Genomic DNA, 9,835 nt, shown 5'->3' with positions numbered 1-9,835 from the left:
TGTAGACGTAGCCTAGGAAGAAAAAATGCAGGTGGCGAGTAGGGGAAGCACACAGACACAGTCACCTCTCGCTAATTCCAGGGGTTTTGTATTTGGGGGGAGTGTTTTGTTTGTTTCCTTTATTCTGAGCCGCTTCAGAGAGTCACAACTTTGTTTTTAAACAGCCTCCCAGAGAACTCTTTCCCAGCTGTGCCTCCCCTTCTCCCCCCCCCCCCCCCCCCCGGTACATACAATGTGGGATGACACTGCTTTCAGATTTGGGGTTGGTACAAGTGAGCTCCCTCCTGGATCCAGGAAGAGAGCTCAGGACTCCTGGCCCCCTGTGTCCTACTGCTGTCTAGCAGGTAGTGAAGTAAGGCACTGGAAAAGTGTGTTCTCAACAGCCTTCTACTGGTGTTCCTCTAGCTCAGGTGGCCAAGGTCAGTGCTGCGGGACTAACAGACCAAGGTTCAACCAAGTGGTGAACCAAGTGGGGTTCTCATGGTCACGCATAAGGGAATTTGTTCTCTTTTAAAATCTTAGTTATTTAATTCACACAGCAGGAAAACTTCCCCTGAAACAGGCATCATAGTTAAACAACTTGATCATCTAAAAGTCAGGGGGTGATGCACACAAGAACAGTGGATCTACATTTTGGTCATTTGTTACACTCTGACAGACACGAAGGTTGTGAGCTATGTCCCGGCTCAAGCACCCTGGCTAACCCAGATACAGTGCTGCGGTATGGAGCATGGATCCTGACATTCCCCATCTTGGAGAGTGTGGCTGAGACTCCCCCATTCTGCGCTGTCCCACCGAACGCTGTGGCACATGCCAAAGACACCTCAATGGGAGCCTTTCCTCCTATGTCATTCACTCGTTCCAGCTTTGTCCTGATTACTCATTAACCTTATGAAAAGTGCTCTCCAGCCAAAGCCAAACAGTGACAGATTGCAGCCCTAGGCTGCCTCTGTGCCCTGACACTAGATGTTACTGGTATCTAGGAGCCTTGGTTTGTTCAGTGCTCACTGTGTTAATGGCCATTGTTAAGTGGTGAGATATCATGTAGCGTGCCCCTGGGTCCTGGTGCAGAAGCCACCAGGGAGCTCTCACTGCCTCCATCCCCACACCTTGTCTGGTATCATGGTGGATAGCAGAGATCATTGCCCCATACTGGGGCCATGTCACGTGGTAAGTACACCCTGTCGCAGGGTGTTGGGAGGGCATCAGGTGGCTACCCTCCTGTGCAGGGCAGCCTGGCCCAAGTCAACAGGGTGGCCCTTGTAGGGTTATCACCTTTGAAATGCCAAAAAAAATGGCACCACCCCTCCCCCACAAGGCAAGCCTGCCACAATCCCAACTCCACAACCCCTCCTTCAACAGCCATTTACAGTATCTAGCAAGATAACACAAAGATTGATAACATTGCACATCTCAAAAAGAAAAAGGAGGACTTGTGGCACCTTAGAGACTAACAAATTTATTTGAGCATACGCTTTCGTGAGCTACAGCTCACTTCATCGGATGCAGTGAGCTGTAACTCACGAAAGCTTATGCTCAGATAAATTGGTTAGTCTCTAAGGTGCCACAAGTACTCCTTTTTCTTTTTGTGGATACAGACTAACACGGCTGCTACTCTGAAACCTGTCATATTGCACATCTCACTCTCACATCACTCAAACCTTCTCTCTCACACACCGTGCACTTGTGTGTTGGTGGCTGATGGCTGCTGTATATTCAAGTTTTGATCTGTTCTCACTTAAACTGCAGAAATGGGAACACTGCAGCATCTTTAGCTGGACACAGAAACTTTTAACATTAGATATCCCCATGTACTGTGATGATAATGCAAATCTTTAGACCCACATGAAAAAACCCCAGCAGATTAAATTATTTTTCTAGCAACTGGCAAATCTATTAAAAAAAACAATCAGGCCAGTCAAATACCACCCAGGGGGTAACCCTAAGCCCTTTGGAGCAGGACAGCATGTCCTAGGGCCCAGAGTCAATAGGACAGGGCAAGCAGCCCTCACCGTCTAGGGTCCCACAGCCTCCTGGCTGGGGCATGTCAGCAATAAACTTGCCCCCCTTGTGGCCCAAAAGGGAGCAGCCACCGCCCAGTGGTGCAGTTGGCAGCTGGGGTATGGGGACCCAGGTCCTCGCTACTCCACCAGATCCCAGCCCAGGGCCATATCAGTGGCAAGTGGTCCCACCACTGGGTCAGCAGGTATCCCTCTGAAACATACTGACTCTGTTCCTGGTACCACAAGCAGACCAATGTCTGGTTCCCATGGGATACTTCCTACCCTGCCTCCCCAGTCTGAAGTCTGCATGTCCTCCATCTCCTTGGGGTATTCAGCAGGTGAGATTTCTGGCAACTCCTTCCCCTACATGGGCCTCAGCAGACATCCAGGTACTACAGAGGGACCTAGACAAATTGGAGGATTGGGCCAAAAGAAATCTGATGAGGTTCAACAAGGACAAGTGCAGAGTCCTGCACTTAGGACGGAAGAATCCAATGCACCGTTACAGACTAGGGACCGAATGGCTAGGCAGCAGTTCTGCAGAGAAGGACCTAGGGGTTACAGTGGACGAGAAGCTGGATATGAGTCAACAGTGTGCCCTTGTTGCCAAGAAGGCCAATGGCATTTTGGGGTGTATAAGTAGGGGCATTGCCAGCAGATTGAGGGACGTGATCGTTCCCCTCTATTCAACACTGGTGAGGCCTCATCTGGAGTACTGTGTCCAGTTTTGGGCCCCACACTACAAGAAGGATGTGGAGAAATTGGAGAGAGTCCAGCGAAGGGCAACAAAAATGATTAGGGGACTGGAACATGAGTTATGAGGAGAGGCTGAGGGAACTGGGATTGTTTAGTCTACGGAAGAGAAGAATGAGGGGGGATTTGATAGCTGCTTTTAACTACCTGAAAGGTGGATCCAAAGAGGATGGATCTAGACTATTCTCAGTGATAGCAGATGACAGGACAAGGAGTAATGGTCTCAAGTTGCAGTGGGGGAGGTTTAGGTTGGATATTAGGAAAAACTTTTTCACTAGGAGGGTGGTGAAACACTGGAATGAGTTACCTAGGGAGGTGGTGGAATCCCCTTCCTTAGAAGTTTTTAAGGTCAGGCTTGACAAAGCCCTGGCTGGGATGATTTAGTTGGGATTGGTCCTGCTCTGAGCAGGGTGTTGGACTAGATGGCCTCCAGAGGTCCCTTCCAACTCTGTTATTCTATGATTCTATGATTCTGCTCACTGGGGTGTTAGCATGACTGGTCTCTGCAGCCTGGGGCTCTAAAAGCTTCTGAGCAGGAGTCTGCAACACACCTCCACTCTCCTCCCTGGTCAGCCCAGACTGAGCTGGGCTGCCCTCTTTTATAGTCTGCCTCCAATCAGCGCATGCCCAGCAAGGGTGAGGGGGCGTGGCCTTCTTGGATCACAGGGTGTAATTAAGCCCTGCACGGCCAGTGCAGGGTAAATACACCCCATCACAGGCCAGATCAGTTCCACCTCTTATGAGGGTCCACAGACTCTGCTCCAAACAACCGAGACACCTTTCTTCCCAGCATCACAGGAAGGGAGTTCCACTGGGACAGGAGCTGACCCAGGGGCTAGTGAGCTAGACACGAGTAAGAAGGACTGTCAAGGAGGGTAATGTCAGGTTTGCACATCAGGAGGAGCCTGGGGGATGGATATGTGTGTTTGTCAGTGTGCGGTGAAAAGGAATGGCGGGGTGGGGGTATTTGTCTCTGGATAATGCAAGAGTGAGTAGCAGTGAGGAGGGAAGTTAGGCAGGGGAAGCACAGGAGCAACTGGCAGCTGGAAGGAATGAGGGAGGAATTATCCATTGGGAAGAAGGGTGAGTTGTGGATGCTTGCCACTGAGCAGATGAAGTGCCACCCAGCTTCTTCCAACAGCCCTGACCCACTGGAAATACCTTTACCCTCCAGTGATGTAGGGTGCCCCCTCTATCCCCTGGGGTAGGCCTTGGTGCTCTTTGCACTTCAGGCCCTTCTGTCGTGTCCCCAGGTGGTTATGCATTTCCCAGGTTCTCTGTCACCGTGAGGCCTGGCTCTGGCTTGGGGATGTGTGGGGGCTAGGGGATGGGCTCTGGCTGTGGGGTGGGCTCCAGCTGTGGGCCAGACGCTGTCTGTGGGACAAGCTCTGACTCTGGGACATGGCCAAGGTTCCGTTTAGACTCAGCACGGTGTCTGGGACTGCACGTGTTTTAGGACTTGTTTCCGTGGCGGGGTTGCAGGGGCCACTCCTGTGTAGCTGCTCTGCCCTGCAGTACATCAGGGCTGCCCCATGGTGACTTATCCTGGTTTGAAACAAAAGTCCCTAATGTTGTGAAGTTCTTATCTCAGAGATCCTCAGCCTGCCCCTCCCCCCGTCCCAAATCAGTCCCTGGTTATTGTGGCTGTACCAGTAGCCCCAAGAGCCCACGAGTCTGCCCCCACATGGGGAGGGCACCTTGTCTGCCCTGCTCTCTGGGGGTGTTTATCCCCCCCGCTCTCCTGCTGGTAATAGCTCACCTTAAGTGATCGCTCTCATTACAGTGTGTATGGTAACACCCATTGTTTCATGTTCTCTATGTATATAAATCTCCCCACTGTATTTTCCACTGAATGCATCCGATGAAGTGAGCTGTAGCTCACGAAAGCTTAAGCTCAAATAAATTTGTTAGTCTCTAAGGTGCCACAAGTCCTCCTTTTCTTTTTGCAAATACAGACTAACACGGCTACTACTCTGAAACCATGTTCTGGTAAGTTCCACTTCACACTGAGATGATTAGATTTGCATTTGATTTCCAGGATGGGAAGAAGTAACAGGAGCTTTTGGAGTCAGTGGGTGCTGGCACCTCTCATGTGACTGGTTTTGAAGTAGGGATGTAAATATAGTTTTAAAAGTTAACCATTTAAACTATTCAAATTATATCGTTTAAACAGTTAACTGATTAAAGGGAGAGAGGCTGGGGTTGCTCTGGCCAGTGAGGCAGGAGCTAGGACTGGAGTCGGCCGGCCGGCTGGGTGGGGCCATGGCTGGGGCCTGGTGCAGCCAGAGTCTGGCCACCATGGCCGGGGTCCAGTATGGTGCAGCCGGGGTCCAGCGTGGCACGGCTGGGGACAGGGTCTGGCCAGCGAAGTGGGGTACGATGCAGCGTGGCGAGCATGCGGCCAGGGTGCGGCCAGCGCGGTGGGGTCCGGCGTGGTGTGGCCGGGGTCTGGCCAGCACAGTGGGGTCTGGCACGACCAGGACCAGGGTCCAGCCAGTGCAGTCTGGTGTGGTGCAGCCGGGGTCCGGAGTGGTGTGGCCAGGGCCAGGGTTTAACAGTTAAGGTTGGTTAACTGGTAAGCCTGAGGCAAGCCCCAGAAAATCATGAGATTTTTGTTTTTTAAAGATTATTGTCATGCTGTCTGGAGTGGCTCATGACCATCCGTGCCAACCTCAGGGCAAACTGTCAAGAAGCAGGACAGAGACCGCAAACTGCCTGTATGTCCTATAATTAGATATCCCCAACCCAGTAACAAATGTAAACTCCTAAAGCACTATAACAGCCTTACCATGGATTCCTAGACAGTCCCCTTGGGCACTCCAATCTATTTTGACACCCAGGCAAGCTAGACTTAGTGATAATTGGTTGCTATACACCAAAGATCACAAAATATGCAGGTTACTTCCAGTCGCAAGAGACCAATCACTTACATCAGGTCAATTTATACCTTATATCTCTCACCTAAGACAACACCTATAACCAATCCTTTACTAAACTAACTAAAGATTTATTAACTAGGAAAAAGAAACGAGAGCGTTATTACAAGGTTAAAGCAAACAAACATGTATACACAAATGAGTTACAGTCTATGTATGGTTTTAAAAAGTGACAGAGTTGTAGTAATCTGCCAGCTCTGAATGTCTTTTAGCGCTAAACCAGGTTGATTCTGGGGATCTCTGATTCTGTTTCGTAGCCATGTGAGAGTCCAAACAGCAAAACAGATCAAAAATTTTCTTGTCCACTATCTTTATTTCCTTCTTCCAGAATTCAAGCTACTGGGATGAGCCCTTTTGCACGTAGCCTCTTCATGGGTGTGCAGGGCCAATAAGCAAAGTCTTTGTTTTGGGATGTCCTACAATGGACCATTTAATTTTGATAGGCCTTCTTGATGGACCAGGGACGAGCCCTCCTGACAGGTACACAGTTTCAGAGCAAACAGTTTTTACAGTTATAAAGCAAAAACTTCGATATTACCTTATAGCGTGTGATAAACATATTATGTGACATTAATGCAGGCAGCAACTTGCAAGCAATTCATGAAATCCAAACCCTAAACCCATGGTTATAAGTCCAATACCCATCTTAGTCACACTGACACACAGGTGACACAGACTGGTTTCCAGCAATGAATTTGTCAGTGCTCGGCTGAGGCCTAAAGCCTTGGCAAGAGTTGGCACCTGGTCTGCCAGTGTCACAATGTCTATTGTTTTTGGTCTGCCTTTTGATTGTTGAACTCCCTGTGCCCTTGCCCAGTGCGTGGGTGATCATTCATGTTGCCCACTCTCCCAGATGTAATGGGTAAGGTGATTTTGGCCCTCACTGTAGGAGCTCTCACCCCCATAGCTGCCCATCCTCTGCCAGCAATTAATTCTGCCTCCACCCAGTCCCCATCCCATCAGCTCAGCTCCCACCGCACAGTTCATCAGCTCAGCCCTGTCCAACCCCTGTTCAGTCCTCCCAATCCCCAGTTCAGTCCCCACCCCATCAGTTCAGTGCTCTCCCGATGCACCTCTGCTCCTCCTGGGGTTCTTCACCCTCTCTTCCAGGCTGGGGGGCTGCAGGGACTCTTCACCACCCTCTGCCCTGTCCAGGCCAAGTGCTGCAGGGAGGAGCGGGGAGGGGAAGGAGCTGCCCTGAGCTGCGGGGCTCTTTGTTCCCCCCACCCTTTCTGTGAGAACAGCTTTGGGTTGCCCCAGGAAGGAAGAGAGCCATCTCTGCAGCAGGTCTAGTAATGCTGCCCCAGGAGGCAGGTGAGCAGGATGAGCAACCAATCAGGGCTCAAATTCACTAGCATGTCTCTGGCATTGCCAGAAGGGCTCCAAGCTGCCCCCAGCCATAATCCCATAAGTGGGAAAACCTTGGGAGAGCTGATAACACTATATAACCAGAGCCCTGTCTAGCCAGGTCTCTTGTACACTGCAGAATGCAGGCGCCCTGGGCTTAGCAACGTCCTGGGGTTGTGACAGGCAATTCTTTATTGGCTTAGGGCCCAATCCTACTCCCAGCGAGGTCTGTGAAGAAACTCCCACTGACTGTAGCAGGAGCTGGATCAGACCTTTAAGGAATCCAACATGGAGACATTTTACCATGATGTTACTGACCAGCGAGTTTTTAGTTTGCAGATGATACTGCACAAGGCATATGTTATACAAAGATTATTACAGTGGAGTGTAGCGTGTGAGCACAGGGCTCTTAGGGTCACAGGTACAATCAGTGCTTAGGGCCAGCCCATTTGGTGAAGAACACAGTCAGCGCTGACCTGCTGGGGATCCTAGGGCAAGCTCTGGGCCAGCTTTACTCCCATGCTGCAACACACATACACACACCTGGGCTAGAGTGGGCGGCCATTGGCACAGGCATCAGCTATGCCTGCTTCACCCCATGGGACAGTTCTCCCACTACGCATCTTCACAATTGGTCAGTTGCAAATGAGTCCAGCTCCTCTGTGATCCTTTCGGGGGAAAGGAGGAATTCTCTGTGGCCCAGCATTTTGTGCCCTTGTCATCGACAGCAATATCCAGTGAGTATGCAATCCTCCGACTCCAGTCCAGGAGCACCTTCCCCCTCCTTTGTACTCCAAGTGTTCTCGTTACATGATGAGCCAGAGTGCACGTGGCCTAGGATGGCAGAAAAGCCAAATGAGATACAAACAAGCAATAATTTGTCCGGATTCCTTTTGTGAACTATTTCACCGAGGGTGACCCACCCTATGGAAACAAACCCCTATCAGACCCTTGTTAGTAGACTGCCAGGAAGTAAACAACAGTAGACTCTCAACAATCTAGCATGACAATATTCGCATGGCTTGTGTCAGTCAATTGCCCCGGGAGGCAGTGCAGTTAATGTCACTGTGACTTAAGTTTAAAGAAATAAAAGCAGCCCAAGGGCCAGGGAAAGAGCAGAAGGAGCTCCTGCTGCCAAAAGGGCTGTGGGAAAAGGGAGAAGGGCTTTGAAATGTATTGGGATAAATAAATACCAGGTAAAATGCACAGGAACAAGGCAAAAGAAGGAATTAAGGCTGGATATTGAATAGCTACTATGGAATCACTTTTTAAATTTGATCTCACTAAAGAGAAGAAGAGATCTTAGGACAGGGCTGGAGGGTCTTATTATTTTCTATTTCTTATTGCCCCAGAACAGCAACAAAGAGACACATGGAGCACTATAAACATGGTGTCTTGGGGTAACAGAATGGAGAGATGGCTCCCAGGGCACAGTACCTGCGGTGACACTGGCATCACAGGGAGGGCTGGGGGCAGCCTCTGATCCCCAAGCCAATGGCTTATACTCCAAATTTTTTACTGTGTGCAGGATGGCTTGCCTGGGTGCGTCGGAGAAAGACCTTAGGGCAGGGCTTGACTGAGCTGTCAGGATATGTTCCTGGACGCACTTAACCCATCTGTAAGATATTGGGAATGGCAGAAGAAGTCATGGAACCCAAAGAACCAATATCCTGATGTTCTTGTAGAAATGTGTGTGGATACCACCCTTTCCTTTAAATGCCAGACAGCCACTGAACCCAAACGTGACCCCAGGCTGGGTGGCTGCTCAGTGCCACAGACAGGATGATGTGCCTCGGAGATGGGGAAGCACAGAAACACTTGCATCACGAGGCAGAGCTCAATCTCTAGAGCAGCAGTGAGAGGGAGGCACCCAACAGCAGCCAGAGCAGGAGGTTGCTCATCCGGCAGATGCACCACACATCCCTCACAGGCTCCTGCTGGAGAGGCGACAGCAGCTGCCAGGTTAGTGGCAGGTACTCTGAAGGGGACAATCTCCAAATGCAGGTGGGGTGCAGTTTCCTGCCTTCAGAGGCAACATTTCAGGAATGAGCCCCTTTGACAGATCCTGTGGACACATGAACCATGTAAAGCCTGTTACATTTACTCTACAAATGCTATATGCATCCTTATCGGAGGGCTTGCAATTGTGTTCCTGTCACAGTGGAGGAGTTACCGGGTTTCCTGCAAGAACTAAAGTCACCAGGGTAACGAATGTCAGTCCCTAGGCAGGTAACAAGTCTGGGGACATTTTACCCTTCCCTTCCCCTCTGGGAAATGACACCGACTGGCTGGACCTGGTTCAAGGGGCTTGGGAGACAAAGAATGGAGAACTGCATAAAGTGACCAACGTGTCATGGAGACGGTCACTCACCCTTGATCCATGAATGGTCGTAAGACTGTGACTGGAGGGGCAGGTCCTGGGGAGGATCTGACCTACTCTGAAACCTGCCAGAGCCTCCAGGTGGAAGATGGGCAATGCCCAAAAGCCAGCCCTGCATATAGGCTCTATATTGTTTTTAAGATGTTTTCTCTGTCATGCTTTTGTTCTGATTATAAAATAGGACTTTGCTTCCTGAGAGCTGGCTGGCCACTGGTTTACCCTGTCATTGCCCCTGGCAGGACAGGACGGCAGGTGCTGAGCTGAAGCCAGCCTTGCTGAGATCATCACAGTGAAATGCGGAAGTCTGCAGGCGAAGGCCCCAGTCTGGAGGGAGAGGCTGAGAGATTCCCGCCAGGAACCTGAGAAAGGCGATGGCCTGAGATGACAGTGCGGGGGGGCCCTTACAGAGGCCATGA

Source organism: Natator depressus, chromosome 9 (genome assembly GCF_965152275.1).
Source record: "Natator depressus isolate rNatDep1 chromosome 9, rNatDep2.hap1, whole genome shotgun sequence".
In the NCBI taxonomy this organism is placed as follows: Eukaryota; Metazoa; Chordata; order Testudines; family Cheloniidae; genus Natator; species Natator depressus.
Note: the sequence above shows the minus strand (reverse complement) of the source record.